The sequence below is a fragment of the Carassius auratus genome, chromosome 29 (assembly GCF_003368295.1).
Source record: "Carassius auratus strain Wakin chromosome 29, ASM336829v1, whole genome shotgun sequence".
NCBI classification, from domain to species: domain Eukaryota; kingdom Metazoa; phylum Chordata; class Actinopteri; order Cypriniformes; family Cyprinidae; genus Carassius; species Carassius auratus.
The window spans coordinates 17248060-17261950 of NC_039271.1; the positions used below are offsets into that span (position 1 = coordinate 17248060).

Consider the following 13891-nt stretch of genomic DNA (forward strand, 5'->3'; position numbering starts at 1 on the left):
GATGTGCCAGATATTGCTTTGAGTGTCCTTCTCAAAAAACAAAACAAAAAAAAAACTATAATTTTTCATACTTCCATACTTCATACTTCAAACCGACATATATAATCCTGATCTACAGCTATAACGTGTTATATACAAGGGAAATAGAAAATAAATAGATTGTTGTATATATATATATATATATATATATATATATATATATATATATATATATATATATATACATACATACATACATACATACATACATACATACACATACATACATACACATACATACATACATACATACATACATACATACATACATACATACATACATACATACATACATATATATATATATATATATATATATATATATATATATATATATATATGGTGAGCGGTGTGTTAAATCAGGCCCGTTCATTTTAGCTCGGGCCACCAGGTTGACACTCGGTGGTAAATCGGTGGTAGACAGCGACACTGGCTCAGGTTGAAGATTGGGTAGATAATTTGTGAATGATTATGTCAGGCTAGGAAGATTAAAATCAGAAGGCATCACACTTTTCACTGTGGGTGAGAACTTAAGACCCGGACGTTTTATTTTAGTCTATCCTATAACAAGGGTTAGAAGATGTGCGCTGATAACACGCTTTGTTTATCGAGCACCATTTATCGACACATAAAACCTCTGTAATAATTTTGGTGAAATGTGTCTTTGAACTGGCGTGTAGCATAAATTCTGAAATCCGAAAGCAGGTCAGGACGGGAGAAGCCATCACAAACATTATGGTGCACAAAAGTCATAATAATAATAAACAAACAAACATTAAATTTGCTACTGCAAGTATTATAATTATTAGTGTTACTACTAGTGGTAGCACAATTACACTCAATCAGAACAGTTGTGTTCATTTTCATCCACTTTCATTTTTGTTTGATCGTGCGGAGGCGAGTGCTATTGTTATCTGTTCATCTTCCGCATGACCGATTTTGTCATCTATGTAGCCTATGGACCCTCCATAAATGCACACACGTTATTCATGCGTAGGTTGTATGGGAATGAATCGAATTTTAACGCAAGCCTCAATGACGTCTGTGGCGACCATCTGAAGATGTGAGAAGATTTGAAATGGTCGGCCTAGGGCGCCCAGGTAAAGCTGTCCAAACAGAGAGGGGTGAACCAGAGGACACACACTTCACCCCAGCTACCGAATAATGAAGACGAGAGGGAAGTTCAGTCCATAGCGAAACACCAGAGCTACATTTGTAATATTCACGCTTTTAAAGGCTTGTTCGTCACATTTATTTTTAAGCAACAAAACGTGTCTCTTCTCAGTTCCCAGTTGTGGAAAATCGCAAAGGAGCTTAACTGTAAAACGCATAATGTTATAATTAATTATGCCCAAAATATTTGTAAGATTTTACAATTTTTAATTATTTTTTGTCTTGTTATTTCTATTAAAACAACAACAATAAAAAATGGAAATAGCCATACTTGTTTTTAGAATTGTATAATATAATAACCACATTTTATAACATAATAATAATAATAAAATAAGAATAACGGTAACTCGGAACGTTAAAGTAGACTTTATTGTAGTAGACGGATTGTGATTCATGCACTTCGTCTTTTCAAGAACGAACTTTCTGTCTGAATTTGTACACTGTGGCCTTTGTAGGTTATGCTACTAATTCTTAGAACCCAAATTCTGATAGTTGCGTCATAATGAGAGTTTGACTTATTTCTAAGAACAAGTGACGAAAAAAAGGTGAGAGGGAAAAAACACGAGAGCCTCGACTGCAGGTTTTGTTTTTGATAATTCGTCACTCGAGAGAGAATCATCTAAAGATGGGTTTCAATTGGTGCTGATGACAACAAATTACACAAATCCTCAACCAGCCAAAAAAAAAAAAAAAAAAATTCCATAAAATTCGTTATTTAGTCTCCACTGGTTAGCCTATTCGTTCTCATTCATCCATCCCTGAGATGTTAGCCTTCAAAATATTAATCCGTCTGTTCGTATAACATCATCACCATGTGTTGGGCTGCTTTAGGCCTAATGCATTTATTTGATCTCCACTGGTGCTCTTTGTGATGTCGCGTGTAACAACTTTATAACTCAAAGGGTGTAAACAAAGAGGCGCATCGCAGAAATATTCTCTTTCAAACAAAAGTGCATCTCTTCCTTTCGGTCGAGTGCTGATTTGAGGACATGGTTTCAGATCATTTCACTGCGCAGCTGAATGGAGTGGCCGGTCTCGTGCTATCAGAGAGAAACAGCTGTTTTACGCGCACTCAGCTCCAATCAATGGAAGCTACTGCTCTCTACATAAAAATACAAACCAAACGAGCTCGCGCCCATGAAAGACGGCCTATGATGTGGCTTAATGTCGCGTCCTCTTCTCTGTTTCCAATGCCCATCAAACCAGCAACACAAATGCATCCTCTCTCGCTCTTCCTGTCTCTCTTTCTCCCTCTCTCTCTCTTTCCCTATACACAGACACACACACACACACACACACTTGAAGCGCAGTTTCAGCAAATCCACTTCTTTTTATGACCCATTGCGGGGATAATCAGATCAATTTCACGGGTTAACGGAAGCATACTCGCTCACACTCAGGTGGTAATAGATCATTAAAATCATTAATCTAGAAGACGGTAGGCGGGAAAATGACTCTTAAAATACAGTGGCGTCCATAAAATCCCACCTTGATTGTCGGAAAGTGGACGTGGGTGCTGGTGAATCGCATCGCCTATATATGTGTCGGGTGAAATGAATAAGAGAGTTGACATCTTCACGTCTGGAATTGTTAAATGACTGTGCCACCCTCAGACAGAACAAAACGTGAAAAAAAAGAAAAAAAAACCTGACACTCGCAAACCCAACATATCTTACGCAGAAAGACAACTGATATCATGCAAAGGTGTAGCTATTGCTCCAAACAGAAAATGTGGGGACAAAGAAAGCATCCGAAGAACTGGCATAATAAACGCATGCATAACGCTTAAGAACATGCAAGTTAAATCAATTTGTTCGACAGTTTTGGGAGCTAGGCGTATTATGGAGCTAGACATGAGTTTAGAAAATATGGAAAATATAAATCCGAATATTTACTGACCTGCGGAATTGTGGTTGAAGCGTGGTCGGGCTTTTTTTTCCTGATGGGCTTCAGATGTGAAATGACACACAGATGCAAGTGCCGATGGCATTTACAGCAGGAGAGAAAAAAAAAACTAGGCTCCTTTTTCCTTCTAGCCTACACACACTCCGTCTTTCTAGCTCGCGCGCGCACGCACACACACACACACACACACACTCTTACCGTACTTACTGTACACCACGCGCGAGCTCTTCCGGGTCGGTGCAGGCTGTGGAGTGAAAACACACACTTTATCTGAATGGGAGCGATCACACGCGTCCGTAACGAACCTTTTTAACATAAAGAGGGGATGTGGACTTATGGGCCTCAGAGAGGAAACAGGTACCGCCCGCGTGCTTTGGGTAGCACGCTTTTCTCCGTGAGTCGTAATGACGCAGCCCGTTAGATGCCAGACTGATGCTCTATAATGCATGCGATGACTGACAGCGCCTGCCACGGTTTGACCATTTGGATTTCTGCTTTTATTCATTAAACCCTTGCGTTAAATATTCTATATTTTGTAAATAATTCCTAATGAACTATCTGTGGCAATTATATTAGCATACTGCCATTTATGAAATTGTAGTCAGCTAAAGAAAAAATAAACGCTTACTTAAACATGAAATGTTTTATTAATAAATCGTTATTTGCATGACATAAATGCGATATTAAAACAATTGAAATCAGATTATGCAATGTGTAGAATTGTGACGTGCCTGTGTCGATAATTCCTAAACAAAATATTTCATTGTGGCCAGGCTAATAGTGGTGTTTGTATAGGCTATATCACATCTTCAGCACTGACATTTTAGAATTTCCAGTCTTTTGATTTTATTATGACTCTTTTAGATATTTTTTTGTTGTTGAAAATATTAAAATGTGGATTTTCATACATCGTTACAGATGATCTGTTGCGGGTACGCAGTGGAAACTCTCTGAAGGTAAGTCTTCGGGTCTGTAGCCATAGCCTTTGAGAGGCCTTTGAGAATGTCAGAAATCAGAACACATGCAATGTAATCGCGGTTCAGCTACACTTCCTATTCGAAATACAACCATAGTGTTTTTCTTCTTGTGATGTGATGATTGCAGATGACAAGCAGCTGTTTCAGCTAACACGCCCATTTATTGACGGAAGGCTATCTGTTCTCTTCATGGGGGGGGGGGGGGGGTGTTGGAGGGTGAGATGTGGGTCGAGGTTGGAGCAAAGAGAGAAAGAGAGTTAGAGAAAAGGAGATAGGAAGCTGAAACGGCAGTGACAAAGAAAGAAAGAAAGAAAGACATGCCCGTATCTCTCACATTGCGTCGAGGCCTGTAAACTGATCACACCAATATCTGTCTTTAGAGAAGACATTCAATTAAGGTAGTAAATGAAAGATAATTGGCTAAAACTGCACTATAAACTTACAACAACGTCGAGTCAAAACGAGGCTCTTTATTAATTAATAATAAAGATGTTTCCAGGACCTCAAAAAAAAAAAACACGTTATGTATTTGATTTAATACTGGAATTAGGCAAAGGCGCATCAAAAAGATAATGATTTAATAATCTGTCTTATAGTCTTAAAGTGCTTAGTAAAATAAACAAACCCTAATATCTATGTCAAAATGTTTTTAATATGCATCAAAGATGAATGCGCATACTAGATGTTATAAAACAAAAGGTCAAATAAAGAAATATTACAGATAATTAGAACATATTATAAATATGATAAATACAGATTAGCCTAACGTCAACGGCGGTTTAAAACATTTTTGAATTAATTAGTTCAATCTGTTTCTGCTGAGAGCAAATTCATTTTCTAATCAATTTTCTCTCCTTTCTTGTTATCCTTTATCTCTGAACGCATAGCATAAATAAGATTGATCTGGAAGGGAAAATACTGACGTAGACATCATCCATTCCGCAAATATCACAAATATTAGTTAGATTGTGTGTGAAGTAAAATATGGAGGCTATTGTGAAAAAAATAAGAAGGATGTTTAAAAGAACGTCAACGATGGGTTAGGTTTTGGGGAGATGCGCGATATTAATTCTTAACTGTTTTAAGGGATAGCGCAATTTTGTGGCGAGAATAACTTTTGGGGGTAATAAAACACACACACACAGTTGCCTCTCGCGCCATGAAATTCAGTGATTAATGTCGTATAGTTGACGTGAACCTCAGCGTGACAGTACAGCTGACAACAGCCAAGTGTAAACCTCGAGTTTGATACTAGCAAACAGTGCTGTTTATTCCACTAATTTATTTATTAACGCTTTTGGTATTTATAACTCTCTCAGTCTTATCGGCAGATAGAGCAGGGGATTATGATCTCACGTTCATAAAGCGATTAATTTCAGCAGCAGAAAGCGGGGTGGTCTGTTTAAACACTTTGAGCCAACGTGGCGCTCAGTCGAGTTGTTTGGACAGCCTCTCAATTCAGCGTTCATTTTCACCTTACCGTATTCATTTATCGCTTGGTTATCAGTTGCCACTGATCTTATTCGCATTAACCACCGAAGGTTTTATTATTTTCATTTATTGACCTTTATATTATGATCAAAACCAACACCAAATGGTACAATAGTTCATTTTGAATGGTGAAATGATAAATCAGTTTCTTTCATTTAACATTTTCAACATTCATATTTGATGAAAATAAATTATTGGCGATTTTTATTTTTTCATAATCTAATGTTAAAATCTGTGAATAAAGCCACAGTTTTGCCTCCCTCTTTCTGTCTCTCTCTCTCTCTCCGTTTTCTCCAACCGTGTGCTCTCCCTACAACCATAAGCCTGTTTTTTGTTCCAGCTGCCTCTTCCTCCCGATTTGATTTGAAAATATTAGGCCAAGGTGGGGAGAATTATAAACGACTGGCGCTTATCTGCTCTGCGCCCAGATCCTGCAGGATCAGAGAGTCTGATTAAGAAAGAAGGCAGAGCCATAATGATGAGGAATAATGAATCCTTATCTCGCGCCTCCAGATTATCTGCCTTTCAGCGCGCCATGTTTTGTTACATGGGATAATTTATTGCATCTAATACATCACAATGAATCTGATGGGGAAAAGTGATGGCCAGTGTTGTGAAAGAGGATGATTTTTTTTTTATCCTGGGGCAATGAAATGCGTCTGCGATTTTTAATTGGTAAAATATAAGAGGGTATCTGATAAAATAAATAAACAAATAAACAAAAAGCAGTGTTCATCTGCCGCACTATAATTAGTGTGTCAATTTCCACCAGAAATTAACAACAACGACCTGCCATCGATTGCAAGGCTGGTGGAGGCAGCGAGATCCTAATTTCGCATGATTTATTTTTCACGAGGAGATAATTAATCATAAACACCAAAAACAGTGCAGTAACGGGGAGATAACGCAATATTTGCATCTAAAAAGATTCGATGGTGCTAATTCTCCTCTACATCATCTCCACCTCCCCCGACTATCCATTGAAAACCTCTAAGATCTTTATATTATTTTTTTGTTGTTATTATTATTAATAAAAGAAGTATTAAAATGTGAATGTTTGGGCCGCCCTTGGCCCGTTAATGTACAATTTATTGTAATTGAATTTTGTAATATATATATATATATATATATATATATATATATATATATATATATATATATATATATATTGCATTTATTGGCGTAATTAATCTTTTTCATGTTTAAACATATTTTCTCCCGCTTTTCTCTCTATATTATAAAGCCTTTTGATTTCGTATAGGCCAATATATTTAATTATTTATTTGGTTTTCCAGTTTGATCCGTCATTTTTCCAATGTGCTGCAGAGATTTTATCGCTTTATTTATTTCCCCTATATCCAGCATCTTAGGGCACGTCGGAGAGCACCAGAGAATGAAACGAGGAGGCAGAACAGAAAATAGAACGAGAGGATATGAGAAAGGAACGGGAAAGACATCGAAAGAGAGATGGGTTTGAAGAAATGGGGAAAGAGATATCCCTCATGCTGTGTTTTATAAAGGCCCTATATTGTACAGGACTACGTAAATATGCTAATAATACATTTTAGTTTAAAGTCTCTTTTCCCCCCTTTTCCCTTATTTAGAAAACCCAGATATATGTATTTCTATATGTTTTCCTTTAAAATAGGCCTTGAACAGAATTTATCAAAGCAAGTCATACAGCCTATAATCATAATAAGAAATCTGAGAGAAAGGTCTTTTATTTGTAGAATTGTTTGTTGGTAGAGATGCGCAGATTGGCAAAAGAGAAGAGAGGGTAACAGAGATGGATAGACTGAGATGAGTAGATTAACTAATGAAATGGATGACAGGGGAATTGGACACAAATGCGCGCGTTACATCATTGCCTGCTCTCCAGGGGCGCCCGCACAATAGCATCACTTTATCTGCACTAAACCTGCTCTAACGAGACGTTTATTAAAAGTGTCCTGACTTACTCCCATGTGAAATGGGTTTCTGATCTGCCTTCTTTTACACATGCCATCAAACATGGCCACAATCGCCCCAGTTTCACCTGGATTTTTTGGGGTCTAATGTAAGCAGTGCAGAGGCCACTCCGGGAAGGCTTTTGTCGAAAGGTGTCCGGTATCTTGCCTTTAACGATTCAATAAATACCAATATTTCCCCTTTTCTCCGTCTCTCTCCTTTTAATGTCGCCTTTACTCGCTTGATGAATTCATTTAAGTATTGTATGGGGGGAGAAGAGGTCATTAAGCCTCTTACTCAATGGCTATTTGTTGGTATCTCGAGTGTGTGAGAGAAAGCGGAGAACAGGGAGCCTGGGAGAAGAGGAGGCAGACTTGATTTCCATTGCAATCTTTGGAACAAATAGCGAACATTTACCGTTTACACGCCGCCTGGCGACGCGCTGGCGCTGCAGGCTCGAGCGAGCCGGTCTAAGATGACCAGAAAGTCTTTGGAGAGCGCGAGCCCCTGGCTATCGTGTTCTCCAGATCCCCCCGCGCGCGCGCGGATCCGGTTTCAGGCCGGGCTTGTCCGTGTTCTGCTTTGCTGCCGCGCGCCTTTAAATGAGTGTCAAAGAGCCAAATATCAAATAGCGTCCGGTCAAGCCAATTTGAAGAACGCACCCCCCACCACCACCACCACCTTCTTCCTCATTTCCACTGTAAATGGTCCAGCTTAGCTCCAGCCGCTAGAGTTAGGTTAGTCAAACAAAATTTCACTTATTCGCGATACATAGACGTTAGAAATACATTTAAGATTGTGTTGATTTGGTATCTCTGGCGCTTCAGTCAACGTAGATTGCGAAACCATATTTTTTTTATTAATCTCATTTTTTATTTCACTTCCAAAACGATCGAAGCCAAAGCAGACCTAAAAAATACAGAGTGGGTTGAACTTGGTCCTTCGTAGCCTCGTTTTCAGACGCGTCAAATTAAAAATGGCGTCAACCATGAGCAAGGTCCAGTCCGACAGCTCACTGTGGCATCGCGTCCCATTTCTAAATGTTTGCGATAAAACAAATCTGTCAACCTGACATAGATCTAACACATTCACATTGTGCGCCAATTCATCTTCCACCATGTCTCAGATTCACAACAACTTTGATCTTCATTCACTTTACTTGTATTATAATTTATGCAGTTCTTAATCTGGGTAATTGAAAAATACCCATTGCCTATGAGCACTGCGCCGAGCTAACTCCTCTCCGATAATGGATTTTGAAAGCACAACCTTCCCATCTTTATATAGGCGCACTAAAGCACCAATTCATTATCGGCCTTAAATAAATATAAAATACACAGTGGTACCTTTGGCAGTAAATATATGCTGCGTTTCAAAATACAATTTTGTAGTGGGGGGAAAAGGAGCGCGGTTTGTGAGTTGGCTTTTTTGATTGACACCCTGTCCCCAGGATCATGTTTAATCCCGGCTTCACTCCAGCCTTTTCATAACTCATTTCTCCGCGAGAGATGGGGACCCTGATGGTTGCCTGGGATACGGTGATAGCGCTAAGCCATTTCCATGTCTGCAGCCCATTTGCAACAAAGGTCGTCGCAAAGTCATTCCCCGACACAGCGCGCGTTTATGATGACACTTTCCCGTTCTTTTCTCCCCACCGAGCGCGTGCGCGCGCCCAGCATCAGCATCTGATGACGCAACTGCCCTTTCTGATCAAAGGAGATGCATGGCCTCGTGTAGGTGTCTTTATGCTATACCGCCCTCCCTCTCTATCACTCCCTCCCCTCTCTAATGCCCAAGAAGAAAAATGCCTTTACTGTCCATCTAAATACTACAGAGAGCGCGAGGCGCCCTTACATTGTATTTTGACATTTTATATCGACAATCGATCCTACCCTTTCAGGATGAAGAATGCATTTTGCATGATTGGGAAACATGCCGGGAAAACTGAATAGACTCAAAAGCAGCGCTTCGGTATCATACGCCAAACCTCGACGTGAACTAGCAATGCACATGATAGTTACAATAATCCATTCATTCATTAATGCTAAAGTGGCTTGTTTGTGGTTGGCGCCGTCATTAAGAGGAGATCGGGGCTAACCCTAACCCTCAACTTAACACCCCAAGCTCATAATTTTGTAATAGCTGTTGAGCAAACAAGTGAACGCAATAAATCACTCTGGCTTACATTCAGACAACTAGCCTATATGAAGGTAGATTTTAATCGTAAGGTTGAAATAATGCTGAAAATGCAATAATAGCCGTTTAAATGTCAGGCTCTCAATGTGAAAATTTACCCATATAGTGTGACAGCACAAAAGATCAACGGCCGTTTCTGAACTTTACCAATTCTTTACCTGGGCGAAAAAGGTGAAAATGTTTAAAAGCTGTTTTGTAGTGCGAACAGTTACTGACAGACTAAACCCTGAGAAATAAACAATGGAGTCAAAAAAAGTGTGGTGATAGCCCAGGGCTCCATTCACACTTGCATAGACATGATGTGGTAAATATTCACCTGCTCAGATAGTTTTTTTCTTGGAATGTTCTTGGAGAAAAGCTTGTTAAACTTGGCAGTTAAACCGTTTATGGCGACAAATGATGATGCCTCACACCCCTTTGCCATGTGCACTACGAATCCCCCTCCCAGATTCGTTTTGTTTATTCTTTCTTCTTTCCTCAGAAGGAAAAGTTTATAATAAATGGCGTAAGGGCAGAACGCGATGCGAGTTGTGGAAGAAAGATAGAGCGTTCATTAGTGCCTTTGGTGAAATAATTACCTATCTCGGCGCCGCACCTTCACACTGGAAGTTCGCGTGACGCCCACGAGGCTGATTATGTTAAATCCACGCGCTCACACTCGCGCCAATGTTCGGGCTATTGATCAGGCTATTCAAACATCACGCGGGCACCCTCTTTAATTGCACAAGGAAGGAGCTTCGGGATGAGGAGAAACTCTAAATAAATAAATATTCTAATTAAAATATATTCGCAACTCCTCTGCGTTGGTGTCCTATCACGTCCTTAATTGCTTTTGAAGCTTGTCATTTCAAAACAATTGATAAATAAATACGCTATCTTTGCGTAAAAGGATGATAAGCTCCGGGTGTAGCTTTCAGTGCCTCCGATAAATCACAATTTCACTCTCACAGAAAGTATGCAGCAAACACATACAAAAGAAAAACTCATCTGTGGCACTCTCTGAATTCAAAGGGAAAACGTTCACCGTAAAAGTTCTGTTCACAATCTTACAGATTGCAAGGGAGAAACTTAAGGCCTCCGGTGATTCTTTTGATGAACGTCATTTTATATGCCTTTAAATAGTACAGTATGAATGCATTACTTTTATAAATGGGGGTTAATCGCCAAAAGGTGCTATATATGGAAGAATGGGCTATTTAAATGAGAGGAACTTTCATGCGAATTAACAACTGTACTTTTATCTCGTGATGAGTATCTGTGATACCCTATACCACATCCTTTTTCATTGTCCAAATGTTCAATGTTTCAAACAGACTGATAAAATCATTTTAACATTGTGGATTGATAGCACTGATGGCCTACTGCATGCTTTAATGAAAGCAAATGAGATTACACCCAGAGTTCCAGGTCAATTGGTGTGGCATGTGTTTAAAGGGTTAGTTCACAACAAAAAGGAAAATTCTGTCATTAATTGATCTCATGTCATAAATTCCCTTATGTCGTTCCAAACCTGTAAAACATTTGTTTATCTTCAGAACAAATGATATTGTTTTTGATCAAATCAGAGAGTTCTCTGACCCTGCATAGACAACAAAGCAACTGTAAAAAAGTAGTAAGGACATCGTTAAAATTGTCCATGTGACATCAGTGGCTCAACTTCAATTTTGCGAAGCTACAAGAATAATTTTTGTGCGCAAAGAAAACAAAAATGATTTCATTCAAAAAATTATATTCCCTGAGTTACACCATTTTGGAGAGTCTCACAAAGCATATGCATGCTTTACCCTAAACGTAAACAAGGCTGATTATGTTCACTCATCACTCAAAAACAGTTTTGTAATTGTTTTTTAAAGTTTACCCACAGGGGGCGACCTGATTTGATATCAACATCATCTTCATCATCAATGTTGTCATCATCATTTTATATTAGTGTTGGTGGCTGCAATGGCTATTTTTGTGTGGAACATCTGTTTGCATATCTAATTTTAATGTCTGAAAAAAAAAAAACATGAACAGCGTGAATTTGCGTAAATAAATTTTACTTGCAAATGAACAGTTTATGTAGGTTTCGGTGTAGTATCTAAATTTGTCAAATGAAAGGGCAACATACGTTATGGATCCATAAGGAAATTCTAGAATTGGGAAACAATTTGTTTAGTTTCCTTGATATATGCATTAAGATGTATTTTATATATTTGATCTAACTCACACAAGTGCAAGTTCTTTCAAAGTTAATAAGGCAGCTGCATAAGTAGATTGTAACACTCATATATGAAGCAGTTTTTCAGATGAAAACAGAAGCGTAAGTCCAACCACAAGACTAAACGAAAGCCAAAAATGTGTAATATTAAACTATTTATGTGAAACCTAATTGCAAGTTAATGTAAAAGTAAATAATAATGCATTATTATGTTGATTTATGCCTATAACAACAACAGAATATAAGCCATAACAATATATTTAAAATACATAACAAAACAAGATATTTAAAATACACAGTTTTAAAATAAGCATCATATCTTATGTCAATTTAACATTTCATGTAATGAAAAGAAGGCTGTTTAGATATTTTACTGGGAAAAAAAATACACATACATTGCTTAAAAATGAAGTATGGACTTTTTATCATTTATTTATTTATTTTGCCTATGTTTTAAAAATATATCAGCAAGCTTCAGATATAACTGAACAAAATGCATTAATAAAGCATGGACAAAAAAGCATAATCCCATGCAAATTCATACAGTTAGTTAATTTCAAGCCAGTTTCTGTTTGCTCTTATTTTAAGATTATTAATAGATTTGTGTATATGAGTGTATTAATCAGTCTGCCATGAAATGCTCTCTCTCTCTCTCACCTTTAGAGCAAACTGCTGTATGTCTCCCAGCATCTCCATGTGACCTCTGACCTTCGGGGAAGCTGTGAGAGACCTTCATCTTCTAATCTGCAAAAACTAACACCACTCAATAGCATTCTGACACACATGTAAATAACGTTAATGTAATTTAAAGTGCTTGATGAACTGATTTTGCCTGACCATCATACACCACCTGACATTCAAATATATCATAATCTACAATTCTTATTTAACTCATGCAGCTTTCATGCAGCTACGTGAACTTGAGGAGGCTGGCACAAGTTGCTAACAAGTCAATGATAAACGTGGAGCTCTAAAAGTAGAGTTAGATGCCAGTTGGATTTATAGTTTGTTTCTTAACTAACTGGCATTAATACTTTTAAGGGTGACATAAGAACCAATAAATATGACTATAAAGAGATAATTTTCCATTGGTAGATGCTATAGATAATTATCATTGGCCTATAGTTATCCATATGGTTCTTGGTGTGAAATTGTGAACGTGCCTTTAATGTCTAAATACCTTTTTGAGTTTAGTTAGGCTAACATTGATTTTTGTTATAGCATGATGTTGATTTAGCATGACAAATCCATTTAGGCTACTCGTGACGCTTTTACACATAGGCTATGGTCATGACCTTCCCGCTCATCTTTGTTGCGTGAAGGCATGTGTGAACATTTCAAATTGGTGTTTTTTATTATAGCCGGTGCTCAGAGCTCACAGCTATTGTCTGTAGATACACTCTCGTTTAACAGGCAGTTCTGGATACCAGTCTACATGTGGAACGCATTTCTTATCAGCATCCAGTCCACTTCTAACTGCTCCCTGCTGCATCAGAACCGCCATTTCTGCTTTGAAACGAATAACGACGCAACAATAAAGGCCTCCGTTTTCTGTGATAAGCGCTAACATAAAGGAATAATCTAGCTACGGTAAAGGCTCATTTAGCCAGCCGTATCTGTGCGATTAGAAGAAATGACAGGTAGTGAGGGGATATTTGAGGAGATTTTAAATGAGTTCAGCGCGGATAGTCCGCATCAGGTGGAATAAAGTACGTTACTTAGGCCTAACTTACTTCAAAGGCGATATTAACAGAACTGCACAGGGACAGACTGATACGATTAGTTTTACCCTGTTGTACCCTTCATATAGCTAAATATTGTTCTTTTTATTTATTTATTAGAAAGAAAGAAAGAAAGAACACAAACAAACCCCAGGAAATACATTTTTATGTTCTAAATAATAAAACATTATATAGTAATATAGTAAAGTAATTGGACAAATAGTTTGAAATATTAGTGCAAC

At 38.1% G+C, this 13891-nt stretch overlaps 1 long non-coding RNA gene across 1 annotated transcript; it reads left to right on the top strand.

Annotated features, from left to right (window-relative positions):
* The first annotated feature begins 3113 nt into the window (after window positions 1–3113).
* LOC113048232 (uncharacterized) lies at window positions 3114–13005 on the top strand. The gene is made up of 3 exons (XR_003276423.1): window positions 3114–3590; window positions 4036–4073; window positions 12592–13005. It is a non-coding gene; the product is annotated as an uncharacterized LOC113048232 (long non-coding RNA).
* The last annotated feature ends 886 nt before the right edge of the window (window positions 13006–13891 follow it).